This window comes from Dermacentor andersoni, chromosome 3 (genome assembly GCF_023375885.2).
Source record: "Dermacentor andersoni chromosome 3, qqDerAnde1_hic_scaffold, whole genome shotgun sequence".
NCBI lineage: Eukaryota > Metazoa > Arthropoda > Arachnida > Ixodida > Ixodidae > Dermacentor > Dermacentor andersoni.
In genome coordinates, this window is record NC_092816.1 from 39,987,084 (window position 1) to 40,006,745 (window position 19,662).

At 42.9% G+C, this 19,662-nt stretch overlaps 1 protein-coding gene and 1 long non-coding RNA gene across 3 annotated transcripts in view; both read right to left on the reverse strand.

Annotated features, from left to right (window-relative positions):
* Nucleotides 1-19,662, reverse strand: part of LOC126517575 (RING finger protein nhl-1-like) — a 124,683-nt gene that overhangs the window by 64,621 nt on the left and 40,400 nt on the right. The gene's annotated exons all lie outside the window — the stretch shown is intronic.
* Nucleotides 476-18,399, reverse strand: LOC140216706 (uncharacterized). The gene is made up of 4 exons (XR_011893340.1): nucleotides 18,305-18,399; nucleotides 16,073-16,181; nucleotides 6,485-6,544; nucleotides 476-1,984 (listed from the first exon to the last, which is right to left on the reverse strand). It is a non-coding gene; the product is annotated as an uncharacterized lncRNA (long non-coding RNA).

The following is a 19,662-nucleotide window of genomic DNA, read 5'->3' on the forward strand; positions in this document are numbered from 1 at the left end:
GGAAAACGGTGAGCTCCGTAGTTGTGATCACAGAATTGACTGTATTTTGCAAATATGAAAAACGGTGAGTTCCATAAAACGGAAATGCTGTAAATTGAGCCCCATTGTTGTGATTATAGTACATGACCGTACTTTGGTAATGAAGAAACAGGGATTTGAATGCTCGTGTTTTCAAGCCAAATTGTTTCGTTCATTGGAATAAGTTATTTTGGGCAATGAACCACCCAAGTCGTACATTAGAATGTGGATAACCTGCAACATCATTTAAGATATAGCTGGAAATGGGGCAGAAATCATAGCACACTGGAAATACACCACACAGAACGTGCTGTGTTTGCATGTTTCCTCCTAGTGTCATTGTTTTCTACAACGCTAATTCTTCGTGTCAGTGTTGTCATGTTGCACTTGGGTTCTACACCCGATATGTGCACAGCATACATACAGATTTGTGTTCGAGAAACAACAAGCCACTTGATTCTGAAAAAAACTGTGTTTATTCTGCTTTACTGAAGAAAGCAGGGTGTGAGACCGGGCTAGTTGGTATTCCATGCTGAAGTGACCAGCGCAAGAGTGAACGCGGGACATTAAAAAGGTGACAAGATCAGGTGCGAATTTCCAATTGGTGTTTATTACAAAAAGGCGTGTATACATACTCTTGTGCACTTTATCATAATCAGTTACAAGAGCGTACTAAAACCGCCCCAAGGCCTAAGGCGGCCTCCCACGTACAGACCCCAGGTATGCAAATTCTTTAATGTCAACGCTAGGGATAGTTTGCTAACGCAATTGCCTGATGCGATACCTGCCCCCTCAATGATGGGCCTAGTGCTTTCTTGTGCGATGCTTGCTATTGTTTCTGTTTTTTCAGAGTGCATGACATTTGCATTGGGAGTTGTGCATTTCAAGGAAACCCTCTCTCCCTTTTGTACTTTCGTATTATGTTCCTGTAGTCTCATATTTAGGCACCTTCCCGTTTGTCCCATGTAACGCTGCCCACAGAAAAGAGATGTGCTATTCACTACTCCCCCTGAGCATTTCGACAAAACCTTTTCTGTGAGCAATGTTGCATGAAATTGATTGTCTGCTGACAGGGCTGGCTTTGGCACATAACTGAGATAACTTGTTGTGTGCGGGAAAAACGACCAAAATTCCAGCCCTTTGGCCTATTTTCTTTAGTTTATGCAAGATAGCGTGAATGTATGGGATGACTGCTAGATTCCTGCGAACAGTATCACATAGGTGTAACTAAAGAAAATAGGCCAAAGGACTGCAGTCTTGGTCATTTCTTCCGCGCCCCGCAAGCTATATCTAAGTTATGTGCCAAAACCAGCCCTGTCAGCAGACAATCAAAATTATGCAACATTGTGCACAGAAAGGGTTTCATCAAATGCTCAAGAGGAATAGCGTATAGCATACCTCTTTCCTGCGGGCAGCGTTACGTGGGACAAATGGGAAGTTCCCTAAACTTGAGACTACAGGAACATAATCGGAAAGTACAAAAAGGGAAAGAAGGTTTCCTTGGAATCCATTGCTCCCAATGCAAATGTCATCGACTGTTTGAAAAAACAGAAATAATAGCAAGCAGTGTGAAAGAAAACACTAGACTCATCATTGAGGCAGCGGCTATTGCAGAATGCAACTGCGTTAGCAAGCCATCCCTATAGCACTGACTGTTAAAGCATTTGAATATCTGGGGTCTGTATGCGGGAAGTCGCCTTAGGCGTTGGTGCGCGCGTTTATTTGTGATGACCATGTTGACTTGCACGATTGTAACAGAATATGATCAAGTGTGCAAGAGTACATATACATACCTTTTTGTATTGAACACCGTTTGGAAGTTTACGCCTGTCATTGTCGCCTTTTTAGTGTCCCGTGTCCACTCTTGCGCAAGTCCTTTCCGCAAGACACTAGAAATTGGCTGACTAGAGGAAGGATTGGTTGAAACTTGGAATGACTGGCTGCTTGCAGAAGCCTTCAGCTTTGCCTGAAAAGAAAGAAACACCAATCAATTAAGGCTGTTGAATTATTTACCATGATTATCACTATTGTTACTCAGACAAACAATGATTTCGTATTCACAACTGTCACTACAAGTGCTCTTGTCAGAAGAAATGGTTCAGACTCAGCCGTGTTGGTATATAATCATTCGTAGCCTTATAGCATAAAAAGCTTCAGATAGGAAGGCCCTAAGTCAATTGATGGTTTGCTTGGAACAGCCAAAGATGTCACGTGCACATTATGACATTCGGAGATTACATCTCCCATATTTAGGTAGAGCTGCCATGGCCACATACTGCAGACCATAGCTTTCAACTTTCACTGCTCCATTGCTCCATTGAACTACCTTGCAGATTTTACTGTTTCCCAAAACAATGAAGCACTCTTGAAACAAGCGCAAACCATGCATGTTGTTTACTTCCGATGCTGAACAAGCAAGCCAAAGATATTTTCCAGCTGACACGCTGGTAGAATAGCAACAATAGAAAAAAAACCATGCTTGCACCACAACTGTGTCACAACAGCTGTCAGCCCCTTTCGGATATGGTTTGTTGTGTCATGGAAGAAGTATCAATGTGTAATATTCTTTTTACTCAAGCAGTGAAAATTAAAAGTTACAGTCGTGAATGCATCAACATACCCTTCCCATCTTCATAAAAAGTTATAATATTGCACTGTGTTCACCGAAAAATTCGCCCTTTTTGTAAAGAAGCCTGCAATTATGCCTGGACCCCATACATGGCTCTGACAGGCTGTTTATTCTGTCCGTTTCTTGACTTGCAATCCCATAACGAAACAAATAATGCAACATATTTTTCCAGATTGCATTGCTTCATGTGAATGCGCTTAATTCGGGAAATTTCTGAAATGAATCAAGCCTCTCCTAAAAAAATTTAAAGTAGAGTAATTCATTAACATGCCTAAACATAACCACTTTCCGTAGATTTTGAGAGCCAACGAGGACAGAACTATTCGCTCAAATTTCTACGACTCATGGCAACAGGATGGCCAAATTACGTGCTGTTAGTAAATGCAAAGAAAAAAGCTTTGGCCAATTTGTGCAATGTTTCGTTTCAAAATTTTTCTTCTTTATACCGTAGTGGGGATACTCTGTGGTAATTAGTTGGAATTAATGATATTGGCCTGCAGTCTGGTACAAAATATTTTTAAAGCCGCAGCGACAACACTATTTTCTTCGGATCTATCCAAAATGCAGATTCGGTAAAATCCAGGGAAAATGCTTCTAACTATACAGATCATTCTATATTGTTTTTTGCAGAGGCACCTTTTTTTTTTCTTGGAAAACTAAGGTTGATTTCATTGTCACTAGGCTCGGGCAGCAAAATAAATTTTTAAATCAAAATTAAAAGTGATCGCTAGGCATGTCCAGTTGAATTTATCTGAACATGCCCTACTGTCTGCAGTACACATGTTGCCACTTTAAAGGCCTGCAAGAAGGCACCAGTTATATGATCTAGGGCAAGAAGGCAATGAAGTATGTTACTTAAGGCAATTAGTCGCAGGAGTCCTGGATCAGTACAAGAAAATTTAAAGACTATAAATTGTTTAGAAGACTTAAGTCACACATTACTGAGTCACCATCTATAGCTTACCATTAGTCTTAAAAGTACCATCATTGCATTGTGCTAAAATTAACCTAAGAGACTGAAACCTGGCATGATAAAAATGGATCTTGAGAATGAAGGCTTGCTCAACAAGCAACGGAACGACAAAAAATGATATGCATGATAAATAAAAAGAAAGGCGCTGTTGAGGACGGTAAAAAACTAGGCACCATGATGAAATTTGTAAATATGCAAGCATAGGATGGAGTCAGTTGGCGCAAGCCATACATATTTACAGATTACTAGGGAAGGCCTTCGTCCCGCAGCGGACATGATGCATGTGAAAGCACTGCGCCCCTTCGATTATGCAGTCCCAGACTGTCCGCAAACCACCTGCGGCTTCTGGTCTGGCTTGCATTGACAGAAGGGCGCATCACAGTCATGTGATCCTGCTGCCTGGGACTGTCCGAGGTTTTGTTTGAAAGCACCGTCATTGGAAGTCGCTCTCCTGGCTGCTATTGTCTGCTATTAGCTACTTAAGTTATGGGGTTTTAGGTGCCAAATTCACTTTCTGATTACGAGGCAAGCCGTAGTGGAGGACTCCAGAAATTTCGACCACCTGGGGTTCGTTAACGTGCACCTAGATCTGAGTACATGGGTGTTTTCATATTTTGCCCCCATTGATATGCGGCCACCGTGGACGGGATTCAATCCCGTGACCTCATGCTTTTAGCTACTCGTAGATAGCGCCCTACCAGCAAATTCAGTAGCGTGGTCATTAAAATGGTGCAGTCTCAGAGGCCATGTCGCCGACACAACCATAAAGCTTGCATAATGGAATCGCAGCCTGAGCAGATTGAACATGCTAACAAAGCTCAGTTTACATCGGGCTCTCGCTCTTCGGGCCCCTTAACCGCTGTATTTAAGCCAGCTCATTCATTTCCTGTAAAATTTAAGCGTCATTGCCACACAAAAATAAGCAAAAACACAGTTGTGCCACATCACTGTTCACCCACAAAGCACAGGCCGATATCCTCAAAGCTCGTGAAACCGTCTACTAAAGGCCTGACGTGTGTCTAGGACAGAGCGCATCTACACTGTCTACTAATCCTGCACATCCAAAAGCAAAATTTTCAATTTGGGTAACAGAAGGGATCAGCACACATGTAAACAGCAATCGGTGAAGCTCTGATTATACAGGTTGTCCCACGTAACTTGGGCCAAACAATAAAAATGTGCAAATGTGACGTATACCGACAGAACCAAGGTAATGTTGTTTGCCATCACTTGGAGATACTCAGATATTTTTTCATTCCACGAAAATAAATGTTTCATCTTCGTTAATTAATCAACTTTTCAAATATTATAATTAGATTAGAAGTGTTCATGAGAAAATTGTAGAGCAACATGAAAAGCTCCCCATACAGCTTTCTGTTGTTCGAGACATGCTGCGTAGAAGTGTTTTTTCGAGAAAGAAGCCCGCGAATACACGCAAAGTGCTGCGAATGGACAGTCCCGCAACAATTTAGTGTGTATTTGCAGGCTTCTTTCACGCTAGGAAAAGCACTTTTATGTTGCATGTATTAATCATAATATTTGAGAAGTTGATTAATTACCGAATACTAATTATTTAATCTGGCAAAATGAAAAGAAAAATGAGTATCTCGAAGCGAGGGCAAACATTACCTTGGTTCTGTCCAGTTACGCGGCATTTGCATATTTTCAATGTTTGGCTCAAGTTACGTGAAACACCCTGTATGCCATGCCAGCTACCAGCATTAAATATCTACATGCAATGTGATACGTTTCCTCGTCCACCATTTTCACTCATCTGAAAAGCAAAACCTACCTGTTTACTATGCATATAGCAGTGAGCATGACAGATTTCACGAAACACATCAAGAAAAGCAAGCATTTGCGCCTGATCACTGTGCTTTGCCTTAGAAAACACAAGGACTAAGGTTGCAGCAATTAGACCACTCATGAAAACCTCGCATTATGGTACACGAAGCATCGATTTAACGGAAGCGATAGCTGAGTGCATGATATTTGCTGTCAGGAATGTGCAAAGTACACATAAACACACAGCCTCATTTAAAACATGGCGTCAAGCCCACGTCCATCTTTTTAAGACAGCCGCCGTCTGCTAGATACTTGCATATGTCTGAACAAATATCTGCTGACAGCGCTGAGAGTCCGCAGAGTCTGTGACTTCTGGTAAAACGAATGCGATACTGGCTGCTCTCGGACTGGTGGATGGGGCCTCCGAAGCTGATTGAGACAATCGAATGCGGGACAGCAGTGCTAAGCAGTCCAGGACTGTCAAGGACTGATAATCGAAGAGGCCCACTAATGCTTTGTGTTCCTATCCTATGTAATCTCTTCATACTGATCAGCTCAAGCTGCATGGCAAAGTCTCTTGTTAGTGCTCTGAAGACAAGCCTCTTGCCCAAACATTGGCTATAGAGACGACTATCGTTCGACAACTGTTGATCTGTTCATGGAAATGAGAATTCCGCGACAAACTTTTCAATGAAGTAAGCAATATGATGATGAACTTGTTTCATGAAACTTCATAAGTACACCTGACCTTTGACCCACTTTTGCATGTAAGTAAATATAATGAAATTGTCGCTGATAACAGTTGTCCCCGACTGCTGTACACTTGTGATAAAAAATTAACCGTATTTGAAAGTTTGTATAATTAGCCAGGAGAGCCGCACTTGCTGGATGGCTCATCATTTAATTTGGAAAAAAATTCAGCAGTGAGCAGCAGTTGTATCACTAATGACCTTGAACATCTTTTATAATTATTAATTTGTAAACACGTGTTGTCGAACAGCCCACTTACTGAAGTTTCAAACACATTGTACACAATTATAGCACATACTACACGAAATAAGATCTGTAATAGACCTTACCAAATACAATATTAGTGTGGCGGCAGGTCAAATGGCTCCTCAGTAATGCTTGCCTCCTTCCTGGGAGAACAAAAAACAACATTAGGCTTACACTGACAGCACCAAACTACATAATTTAAGTTGCAAACAAGTGCCCCAGAACATAGGAAGTTCTAATTAGATATGGTCAACCTGCTTAATCATGTCACAGACATTGAATGACAGAATGTACTTTTATGGAGCCTCAACTCTATGAAATACATGCTAATACAAACATGCTAGTACACAGAATCAAATTGGATGCATGAAAATTCTCAGTAAGCCTTTATTTCCTAGAAACCACAAGTTGCTCTTTGTGAAGTGCAACAAGTGTGTGTCTAACCTACACAAGAAGGTGGAAAATTCAGGATCCTTTCTGGTGAATAACTAATCATATCTCTACCGGTACCCAGCAATACAAAGGTGAATTGTAAATATTATATTGAAAAAAGAAACAGTTCAGTGCTACAAAGCAAGTGCAATAAATAAATTATTTCGAATTCATCTTCATGTCAGGCTAATCAAGTTAATTTTCTTTAGATCGCATGAGAGAATGGCTCGAAAAAACATTGGAATCTGTCAACAATGTTGAAGCAATTTTATGACGGCCTCCAGATAGCAGTTGTTGAAATAAGATCTGGGGCAGGTGGAGAAAAGACAAAGGAGTGTGATAAAACAAAATGGGGCCTCTGCTGTGCAGCTACTAAATGCAGTTTTATTAAATTATGATGTGCAAAACAGCAGATGTAAGAGATGCGAGACCCTCAGGTGGTATTTTGCAATGTTGTTACGGGAAATTGTTTCAAGGAGCATGACTCCTTAACCCTTCGAGGGTCAATGACGTAAATATACCGCACCGCGAAGTACAAAAATGGTCGATGCCGTATATTTACGGCGCTGTCTGCAGGTTTAAAACGCGCGACAATTTCCTAACCTTTTCTTTTCTGTCATGTGCTGCCACTATGTGGAAATACAGGGAATTTCTTTTGCATGCCTCGCTCTCTCAGTTTTCGTTGCATGGTTTGTTTTAGCGCTAGTTTGCTCCTGCACGTCTACGTACTACCGCTTGCGCATTGGCGTGCGCGCGGGCGGGTGGTGGTTTGGGTTTTGTTTTCGTGGGCGGTTTCGGCTTCTTGTGCTTGCAAAACTGATCGCTATCTCGTTACTAATCGCTCAAAAGGCTACTGCTTGTTTCTCACTCATTTAGTGCTCGCAAGGGTGCGCATAGGAAGGATGCTGCCGTGCATGCGCTTCTGTTGCTCCTTTTCTTTTTTTTGGAGACTCGCGAAAACTAATTGCATCTGGTTGGCGATAAGATGAAGATTAGCGGAAGTTTGTCACACGTTTTGCTTTTTTGATGGGCACACAACTGCACAGTTTTCTTGAGTGCGTGCACCTACACAGTTCGATTACGCTATGGATGTACTATCATAAGCAATATGAAAGGGAACACAGGAACGCATGGCAAACACCCTTGAAACAGACTCTGAGCGATACGCGGATGGCGCTGTGAAAAACGAAGGGGGAAAGGAGAGTGCTCTTCCACTAACTGTTGGCACTCCCACCACGCTGGCATTTCTACAAAGGAGCAGCTTACGTCAAGGATCGTCCGACAGCCGATAAGACGGTGATCGTTGCCAGTGACTTACATCGATTCACTGTCTTTTCTTTCATTCCCTTTTTTTCTTCATGCAACCGCTTGATAGTACTCCGAGAAAAAGTTTGCCCTGTATTTCAAACCGATTCTTTATTTGAATTGACGCACTCGGTTGTCAGTGGCACCTCGAACAGCGGCGACGCTCGAACCAATGACGAGAGGAATAGAATAAAGAAAAATTTAGAAAAAAGAACATTGACAAACTGTTTCTCGTGCGACTTTCTTGCACGAAGTTCATTCAGAAAAATTCACGTCGCATACTGCAATGGCCCACGCAGAGCAGTCAACTCTGAATTTGTAGCCTCAAGATGCCTCGAGTGCCTCTTAAAGAGCGGAGACGGCGAATGCGGGAGATGGAAATTCAAGACGATGAGCAAAACGTGAACAAGGTGAATGCAGGAGCCAACGTTTCGACAAGTGGACTTGTCTTCTTCAAGGCGACATATGCTTTCCTTGCCACAGTATATATGGGTGGGGCCTCTCCAAAGGGGAGAGGGCGTGAGGCGGGAGGACGCGGATACGGGGAAATGTGTTAGCGTGTCGAATTGAAAGTAAAGAAATGCTGTGTACAAGGTCAAAGCCAGGGCCCCCACCACCCCTACCCTGGTCTGTCAACACACGCGCGTTAGCCGGCGTGTCAAGGGCGTCTGACACGACGGCTGACAAAAAAAAAAAAAAGAAAGAAAGAAAAGGAAAGGAAAGGGGAGAAAAAAAGGACAAAAAGAGGGGGGGGGGGGATACGCCAAGAAATCCAACTAAGAGTTGTTGCCTATAGCTTGAAGTTTAGCGTAGCGAATAGATTCTAAAGCTCCCTTTGAAACGTTTATGCCTATTGGTTGCAATGTCTGGAACTTATGGATAAGGTATGATTCTCTGTATTTTCTTTCTCGTTCAGAACGGAAATTTGACTGTAAGATGTAGAGTTTAAGTTCATCAAAGTTATGACCTGGTTGGTTGAAAAGCTCGGCGACAGCTTTGGGAAGCTTTTTAGCTGTGTCCGCGCGATGTCCGTTTAATCTGAAGTTCATTGATTGTCCTGTTTCACCGATATATTCTTTCTTACAGAAGGAACATTCAAGCATATAAATCACATCCGAACTCGTGCAAGTGAAGCTAGATTTGACTTCATGTGTATAACTATTTGCGGTGCTTTTAATTTTAATGTTACTTTGAAGGTGCCTGCAGGTTTTGCACCTAGGGCGACAACATGCTTTTATTACGGGGGAATGCGGCTGGCTGACTTTTGAGTGCACTTTTTCTCTTCCCTTTCCTTTCCTTTTCTTTCTTTCTTTTTTTTTTCTTTTTTTGTCAGCCGTCGTGTCAGACGCCCTTGACACGCCGGCTAACGCGCGTGTGTTGACAGACCAGGGTAGGGGTGGTGGGGGCCCTGCCTTTGACCTTGTACACAGCATTTCTTTATTTTCAATTCGACACGCTAACACATTTCCCCGTATCCGCGTCCTCCCGCCTCACGCCCTCTCCCCTTTGGAGAGGCCCCACCTATATATACTGTGGCAAGGAAAGCATATGTCGCCTTGAAGAAGATAAGTCCACTTGTCGAAACGTTGGCTCCTGCATTCACCTTGTTCACGTTTTGCTCATCGTCTTAAAGAGCGGGAAGATATAATAGAAATGTCTAAAAGAGGTTATACGCAGTGCAATATTGCTCTCGTGACAAGCCGCCCATTGAAAACGGTCAACCAGATTATCCAGGCTTACCGAGACGAAGGACGCATAAACGATGCGCCGCACCGCACACGACCTCGATCAACAACGAACGACCACGACCTTTGCATCGTAGCTGCCGTCAGCGACAAACCATTTCAAAGTGCAAAGGACGTTTGAGGTGCTCTTGGCTTGAACTTGAGTGACAACACGGTACGACGAAGGCTTAGAGAAGCAGGACTGCGAAGTCGCATCGCCGCACAGAAACCTCTGCTCACCGCAGCCAACAAAGCGGCTCGCCTGAGGTTCGCTACTGAACACCGCAGCTGGAGCGAGAGTGGGTAGAAGTATGTAGCTTTCTCTGATGCATCCACGTTCTCGAGCCGCTGGGACCAACGAAAGAGAGCGTGGTGGACCGCAAACACACACTTTAGTCCGCAGAATATCCAGGAGGTGGCCGCCAGTGGACGCGTGTCTGTGAGCGTCTGGGGGGCGATTTCCCACGCAGGCCTAGGCCCACTGGTGAGAATTGATGGGAGGTTCACCAGTGCTGTGTATTGCACTCTGCTCGAGCGCCAGATGATCCCCTATGTGTTGAACGGGCCGCGCCAGGATGGGTGTTATTTTTTCCAGCTGGACTTGTCTCCCGTTCACACATCGAAGGACGTGGCGCGCCTGTTGGAAGAGCGAGGGGTAATGCAACTTCAGTGGTGCGCGAAGGGTGCCGACATGAACATTATAGAGCACGTTTGGGGCCGTCTGAAAGTGAACCTTTCGAAGAGCTCAGTAGAATTGGCGAACTCCGACCAACTATGGGAAGCAATAGAACATGAGTGGAAGCGCGCCTTCGGCATGATACCGCATTCATCGAGGCTCTCTACGCGTCTTTGCCTCAAAGAATGGAGGCCGTCGTTCAAGTCGATGGTGGCATGACGCGTTACTAGGCCACCAATGAACAAAACAAAGGACGAGGATAAGCTGCGATAACGCTATTGCCTTATTTCATTTGCTTCCATATCTCTTTAATATTCGGCAAGCACCAATAAACTAATTTTGAGCTAACCCTTAAAGACCATTTTTTTCACGGTTTAGAAGATTTACCATACATCAATATCGCAGTCCGGAACAGTGCTATCTCTTGTAACGATTCGACGCAAAAGGTTATTAGTGACGCAATATCTAACAGTGTTATCACTGTCTGCTGGCGATGCGAAATTCCGCACTTTGCATACGCATGGCGGGAGTGCGAACAGTTGTTAGAACAGCGTCCCCCTTTCCACTTTGTTTCCGAAGGAGGCCGCTGCGTATCACCCATATAGTTGGGTCTGAGGGTGTTTTCTACGCTTTCCTGTGTTCCCTTTCATATTGCTCATAATAGTACATATTAGTGTAAGAGCAGGAAAATTTGAGTCTTGCAAAGTATTCTCGTGTGCACATTTTCAAAGCCTTGAACTATAACAATGTATCAAATTTTTTGCTCTTATAGGTTTATTTTCTTTTTATTATTGTTATTCATGAATAAAGAGTACATATATACCAACGCAAAATAATTTTTTTCTTGCTCTACGGACACCCTAGAAAAATTACGGTAAATTTTTTTTCTAAATAAGTCCCTAAGAATTGGAATCTGCAATAAAAAAAATCGACCCTGGGCGGTCGAAAATGGCGAAAAAGATCGAACCTCAAAGGGTTAATTATATTCATGTAATCTTTAGAAACGGATGGCATAAAAGACATACTTGTTGACAGTTTCATAGCGAGTCATGAACACGATGCACGCGGGAGTTAAAGAAGCATCTTTAAAGAATGCTCTAGAAACTTGCAAAAAGCAAGTTGAAAGCAAGTTTCTATAACCTCTCACAACACCGAGCGTCACCTACAAGTGTTGTAACATTTCCTTGCAACAAGCAGCACTGTTTTCACAGACATAGTTTGAATCACTTTGTCACAAGCTCTGGAAACAAAAGTGCATAAGTGCTAAACAAGCACATATGATGCCCTACCCCTACTGCACAGACACATTTATCTACACCAACACATGTAGATGGGTTATGTCATCCATTTGGTAGCTTCTGATCATGTTCCAAAGCATAAATCTCATAACCGCAAATTTTGTAAGAATGTGACTCCGACTGATTACTTGGGGACAACATGAAAATACGGGAGAAGGCCAAACAACACGAGCGCAGGCTAAGACTTTTGGTTAATTGCACACACACACACAGACACACGCACACATAAATAAATATTAGGCATATTTGTCCTGCCTAGTTGCAGCTGCAGGACAACGGGATGTTGTAAACAACCACACAGTTGAACTGTTGCATGTGCCTCTTGCTACACTTTGCGTCAATGCCTGGTCTGATTCACCTTTTTGAACCCAGATTGCTTGACGTGACAAATAAATGTTCTAGCTCTCCCAACAGTCTTTTTGAGACTATGGCTGACCTTCTGAATGTGATCTAACAGTGGCCACACCACTGTAGGCTAACATTAGACCTAGGTATAGAAGTTCTCCTCGACTTGTTGAGGATGCTATTTCGTGCTTCTGTGACAGAGCTTCACAGCCGAACAGTGCGCTGATGCGAAAGGCAGAATTCCTTCCTTAAAAGACGGGGCAAAGATGCAGTGCACATGACACTCACCAAAGAAAACAATGAAGTCAAGAAATGGAAGATCACTGTCTAGTAGTAGTTTTCCAGTAGAACACATTGTGGGGCTACTTGGTGCAGTGCTTTCAGAAGATGAGGCGCCAACACAGTAGGAAAGAACAAAGACAGGACAAGGCGCTACGTGCAACAGTTTATTGAGGTCAAAAGCAGCTGAATGTATAGCCATGGGGAGAAGGGGAAGAAAAAAAACAGAAGCATTGCTTGTGTGAAGGCGCACGCGCGAGAACACAGAAGATGAAGGGAATCATAAGATTAGCCAAAATCTAAAACTTATCTAAAAACATGCATTCATTTGTGTAAATATTCACACACAGGCATGCTGACACAGGCATCCCCTTTATTCTTAATCTGGTTGGCCTCCAACAGTTCACATGCCACAGTGTATTTGCTTTTAAGCACAATCGTTGTATCATGAAGCCTTGCTTCACATACTTGCTTATTCTCATTCCTGCAGGCCTTGCAATGAAGTGGCAAGTTTGAGCCATAACTATTTTTCAGAGAAAGCTTGTGCTCCCACAGGTGTTCACTAATACATCGGCCAGTTTGTCCGATATACTCTTTCCCACACTTCCATGGTAGGCGACCGCTTCTTCACACTTCACAAAAGGATTTGTATGTTTAATGGAACACTCTACTTTTAGACTCATGAGATCCAATCAGGCGGCACAAAGTAGCAAGCTTTCGGGGCACAGCAAAAACCACAGGAATATTATATTTTGCGGCGACGTGTTTAAGATTACGCGCCACTTCGTGAGAATACGCTATCGCCACTGGATCCGGCAGAAATTCCTTGCGGGCATGGGGTCGGTATACCGACCCTGCAATTAATTGTTGCAGTATAAGTCTATGCACTCCAAGACTGTTAAACGTGCGATTGCCACTATGTGCTTGAATTTACTCTTAAAGAATTGTGCTGTCATAAGGTACACAAAACCTTTGACGAACCGATTTTGAAGTTGAAGAAAGCTGGCTTTCCTTGTTTGGTTTTGAGCAATGTTTCGGGGGCGTTGTTGAAAAAGGTGCAAAAAGAAAGAAACTGAAGCAGTGAAGAAGGTCAAACATTGGAAAAGAAAGCTAAACCAGTGGTGATACCGTATTCTCACAAAGCAGTGCATAATCTTAAACATGTCATCGTGAAATACAAAATTCCTGTGGTTTCTCCCGAGTGCCAAAAACTTGCTAATTTGTGCCGTCTGATTGGATATGATGACTAAGAAAGTGGAGTGTTCTAGTAAACACACAAACCCTTTTGTGAAGTATGGAGAAGGGGTCGTATACTGCATACCACTGAAGTGGGGGAAGGAGTAAACCGGACAGACTGGCCGATGTATAATGAACGCCTGCAGGAGCACAAGCTTTAACTCAAAAATGGTTATGGCTCAAACTTGCTGCTTCACTGCAAGGCATGTGAGAATGAGAATAAGCAAGTACGTGAAGCAAGGCTTCCTGATACAACAATCATGTTTAAAAGCAAAGACACTGCGGCACGTGAACTTTTGGAGGCCAACCAGCCTAAGAAAAGAGGGGACGCCTGTGTCGACACACCGTCTCCAACTATTTACAGAAATGAACGCATGTTTTTAGATAAGTTTTACATTTTGGTTAATCTGATGATTCCCTTCATGTACATCTTCCATATATTTGCACATGCGCATTCACATAATCAGTGCTCCTTTTTTTTTTTTCTTCCCCCTCTCCCCATAGCTATATATTCAGTGCTTTTGACCTCAATAAACAGTTGCAAGTAGCACCTTGTCCTGTCTTTGTTCTTTCTGACTGTGCTGTCTCTGTTGGCACTTCATCTATTGAAATGTAGTTTTCCCCCTTCCATGAGCCCATCTAGCACTGTAGAGAAGACAGAAAACAAATCACTCAATCCATTTAGTAGCCTTACTTCACGTCATATAGGGTAGAAAGTTTCCAATGAAGCAGAATACCTTTACTACGCTGGTTCTTATAGCAGCTAGTGTTTTACGACTAGCTGACAGTGTTCTCGGCAGTGAAAAGTCGCAATTAAAGTCGTTGAGCAACTTTTTAATGTCTCCTGCAAAGTGCCACGCATGTTCAAGTAAGCAAAACCACTAATGAAAGGCAAGCTCCACTATCTGGGCCTGAAGATTTTCTGTGGTGAGCATCGAGCTGGAGCTATTCCCTGTACTCAAAGGTGTTTTTGCCTTTTCTATTGGTGCATCTGAACACTGAAGCATGTTGTTGCTACAGGAACACCGGAGAGCACATTTAACACTTGGTACCACCCCGACGTGGAGGGGAGCTTCCATAACCAAGTAGAATGTTTGCTTTTAACAGTGCATTCGCACTGCCTTTTAGCATGCATTGCCAAGAAGCATTTAATGGAGTTGAACGTAGCTGACGTCTCAGGTCAGACAACTTCGTGAAAGCCAAGGCCTATGACTGTTATGCAATCTGTGCACAAAGGCAGCCATCAATTCAAGCAAATTGCTCAGAGAGTTGAAACTACCTTTTTATTTTCAGTGCCAAGCAATCTGGGCACGTACAAAATGTTAGCCGGACCAGGGCAACACGTGAAGTTTACATCAAAAAGTATGTGCTGGAGTTCGTAAGTACTACGGTTGGTGCTGTTTACAATATCCCACTGTCCTGCAGCCGCAATTATGTAGGACAAACCGACCGACGACTCAAGGATTATCTTACAAATCATGCACAGACCCTCGACACAACATGGGGGAGCAACATAGCTATTGATGCTGCTTTGAGCAGTTGTACACCAAATTATTAGCATTGAAGTATCTTCATGCCACATTTTCATAGCAGACATAACTTTCACAATAGCTCCCACTATGCTAGCGTGTCATCACTTAACCTGCTTGGCAAATTGAAGTATTCAGATCAACCTGCCGGAGCGTTCTGAATTGGGCTGCTTGGTGCATGTTTGGAAGGGAACCGAACAGGGCCACAGGCAGGACAAAAGGAATATGTTGCTGTGTACAACGCTATCACTTCATACTGGCAGTAACACTGCTCGTTCCCTTTTAAATATTCATATCTTTTGGTCGTCTGACCACGCAACGCCGCTGCGAGCTCAGGCTATAATTTTACATTGTTACGTTGCCTTCCAATGTTGCACTTAATTACATCATCGCATACTCACCTGTTATAGTTAACTCAACACTAGCTCACAGTGAGCTTATTCGTGGCTAATCTTAGTTACCATGGAGCCCATGCATGACAGTGCTAACGATCAGTGTGCAGTGTTTTTGCATACTCATTAAGCCAACACTAGACAAACAGTTATTTTATTGGTGCGTGTTTTATCTGTTGCCTCAAATCTTGAACTCTGGCACTATAAGTGTTTTTTAAACACCACTCATATGTGCAACCAAGTCAGGTATGAAACAATATCCTTTTCAAGTCGACGTGCTCATACTGAACCAATTTGTTGCCACAGGAAAACAAATCATCAATTATCCTTTGAATGCATCTGCAAAAATTGAGTACTCTACTTGCATAGGCCTCGTCATTCCACCAACACTTGCAGTCACTGTCTATTAAGACTGCATATGCAAGACAGATATACAACAGAATGGCACAGCTTACCAGAACAAAGAGCACCACTAGACAGACTGCTGTGGCACACTTTCTCAGGCCCGCTGGCTGAGAAACTGAGCACAAACCGGCACACAGACATCCTTCACTGGTGCAATAGCTGCAATTGAAGCAAATAATATCAGGTATTTTCAGACCGGTCGTCCACAGTAAAGCAAAAACATTTTCATATACAAATACTCTTGCACATAAGCTTGTCACCGAATTACCGATCGCTGTGGTATCGTTTGGTGTCTTCAATTGTATCGTTCAACTCATTTAAAAAAAAGACTTCATGAAGCACCTTCTATTCGGCAAAACAGCAGAAATTTTGCTCTACATAACTCACAACATGTATTTTAGAATAATTATTGTATTGATGCGTATATGCTGAAAATTAGTCTACGCAACTAGAGGCGGTCAGTATTAGAACCAGCCTTTAACATCAGTGTTGACACATCTATTGATTTTTTTATACCAGTTTGGAGCATTTGTAACTTTGGATGTCCATTACACACTTTTGGGCACCGCTATTCTGTGTCAAGGTTACGTTAAAAATTACTTATCACATGCACTTGCTTTACAATTACGGCCGCAGAAGGCAATGCACTCCCAGATTACGTTAAATGCTGACGTATTGCGTCAGAACGTTGGTAGTCAGCCTGGTAGCTGTCTGAAGTAAAAACAAAACAAAAACAAAAATTCGCGAAACATCTGATGCCGATTACCAGCTAGCAAAATAATGAATTTCTTCTCCAGCGACCCTTAATGGGTATCATGCGGACACTTTCAAGTGCGATCGCTCACGATTGCTCGGGCTCGATACCAAAGTGTTCCAAGGCAGCGTGTTACACCAGTGTTACCTAACAATGCAGATCTCACGAGGTTACGGCAGCAAGCACGCTACACCGTCCATTCATTGTGATGTAGGGGCATCGCATGCAACAAGCTCTATGAGGTCCTCATACACAAGCAGACTTTCAATTCCAGAAGCAGTCTTTCAATTACGGATATGAACACATCGATTATGCACGCCAAGCGCACTACGTCCTAAGCTTAAGAGGAAGCTTTAGCTCGAGTGCTCCTATCTAAATACATGTAAAAGGAGAATTCGTTTTTCTCGGCAACCACTACACCAAATTTGACGAGGTTTGTTGCATTTAAAAGACAAACTTAAAATCTAGTGACTGTGGTTTCGAATTTTTGAGTTAGGTCGTCAATTTTTTATTAAAAATTGGCAAAAATCAAAATTTTCAAAAAACAAAACTATCAAGTTTACAACTCTGTAACTTAACCACTAAACGTGATAATACAATTCTGTGAATTGCATCTAATAGTACATCTAAAGCGGACAAAATTGATATGTTACACATGAATATAAAAAAAAATTAATCATAGGGAAATACAACTTTTGCAAAACCGTTGTAACCAACGTAACAAATTCACGTAAGATGTGAAATGACATATTGAATTTGTCCGCTTTGAATGATCTAATCAATGTCGTTAACAGAACCGCGATATCAGTTCTTGATGCAAAGCTATGAATTTGTAAACTTCGCGATTCTATTTTTTTCTAACGGTCAAATATTTGAAAATCGTTTTAAGAAAATTCAAGCCCTAAATCGAAATTCCGCTTCCAACAGTCACTAGAATTTAACTTTCTCTTTCAAATGCGACACATTTCATCAAAATCGGTCCAGGGGTTATCTCATAAAAACGTTTTTGCGTTTTACATGTATTTGAATAGGCCGCGTCGGAGTTGGGCCCGAGCTAAAGCTTCCTCTTAAGGAAAAATAGAATTTCGCTGTGATGAAATGCGTCGCCGAATACTGCTAACGTAGTGTTACACCGCGCCGTGAGAGATTACTAAGGGGAACAGTAACTTCACTTTATTTTGGAATGCCAAGAACACATCACAACACATTGCAAAACTGGAATGCCAACGTCAGTACACCAGCTGCCACATACAGCCCATAACGAACTGCTACAGACGACATCGTCGCTGATGTTGCCTACGCGTCTCAATGTACTCTATATGAAATCAGCACAACAAACGCTACACCATTTATCACAGACTCGCAATGCCGCGGCTTTATCAATCCTCATGGGCCAAGCGGGAATGTCGTTACAGGGCATTGACAGGGCATGCTCACACAACACAGTTGAGCCCGTCACCGGCCATCGCAGTGCATTTCGCACGCGCGACGTGCACCAACAACAAAAAAGGACACTTAAATCACTTACTTGCGTAGCAGTCCATCGTCGATTCCTTATTCTCTCAGTGAAATCCCAAATGCAACAGGTATACCACCACCGCAAACCGCCATTTCCAGCCGCTGTCCACTCTGTACTGTTGAGGCGGAGAAATGCAACCCGTCATGTAGAAGCGATGAAGGATGGTAAGCAGCGCCACCGCTGAAACCTCTTCCGTTTGTGTGTGCGTACTTACGATTCGCCTATGAATAATTAAAGGCGAGGCACGGAGGTGAGCGCCATCTGGAGGTGTTGCAAACCGGGCGCGCCGCTCTATGAATGATGGAAACGCTGGAAAATGGGTTTGTGTTTGAGTTTCCGCATGAGATAATTATGTTTTCTTATATATTCAAATTACAATCCGACGCTATCATGTCTGTAGGTTGTGTGCAAGTGGCACTTTACAATTTTTCTGACGCATTTTACTTTGAGAAATTCAATTAGTTCAGCTACATGAAGGGCCTGCGAGGTGGGTATGTGTGGTTCGGAATGATTACTCGCGAAAAGACGCTCGATGCTGGACGCAGGATGCCGAACGCCGACGCCGGATTTTCTGCGATACGGGGCCCTTAACGCTTTCGCGTTGAAAGTACGCATGTCCTTTTTGCCGCACAACGGCAGCCATGAGCCATGTCCAGTGAACAATATGTAAATAATTCGTAACTTACCTGAACATCCTCTCCACCCAACTGCTACGCACATGTAAGTGAGAACTAACTCTCTACAGAGCTCCAAGTCAAAATACACAACTGAAAGTCATTCGTATAATGTATGAAAGTGTTGCAGTGTTTTAGAAGTCACCCTGTTCATATTACCTCAAACGCCCCTACCTTTCTAGTCCTTGGTTGTCGTGTATAATGAACGTGAGTTAGGAGGTTAGGCATTTTGCCAATACATGTTACGTGAAACGGCCCGGGCGTAACACCTATTCAGTAAACACTCGGGAGGTGCACTGCCGTGAGCAGGCGAGGAAATAATATTTACTGAACAATTTACTACCCGCCGCACCTATACCTTCAAACTAATATACAACGCCTGTTATCAGTCTTCTTGCAGATGGATACGTACAATTAGGCTGCAAAATATTGCGCTGAATGCAATACTTTTATTATTAGCTCTAGTTCGAGAAGTCTAGCAACGTTGTTGTGGAATATTTTGTTAAAGCCGGTTTCTGAAAGCCTAACGCATGCGAAAGTAAGTCTTTTTCGGAAGCTCTAATATTGGATTAGCTTTGGCAGCTAATCAAACCGAATGAACGCCCAATCTAGTTAGCGAGAAAGCAGTCTAGTTGCGTTTTTTTTATTTTTTTTTTTCTGAGCGTCTAAGGTCTAAGGGGGGAAGTGGGTGAG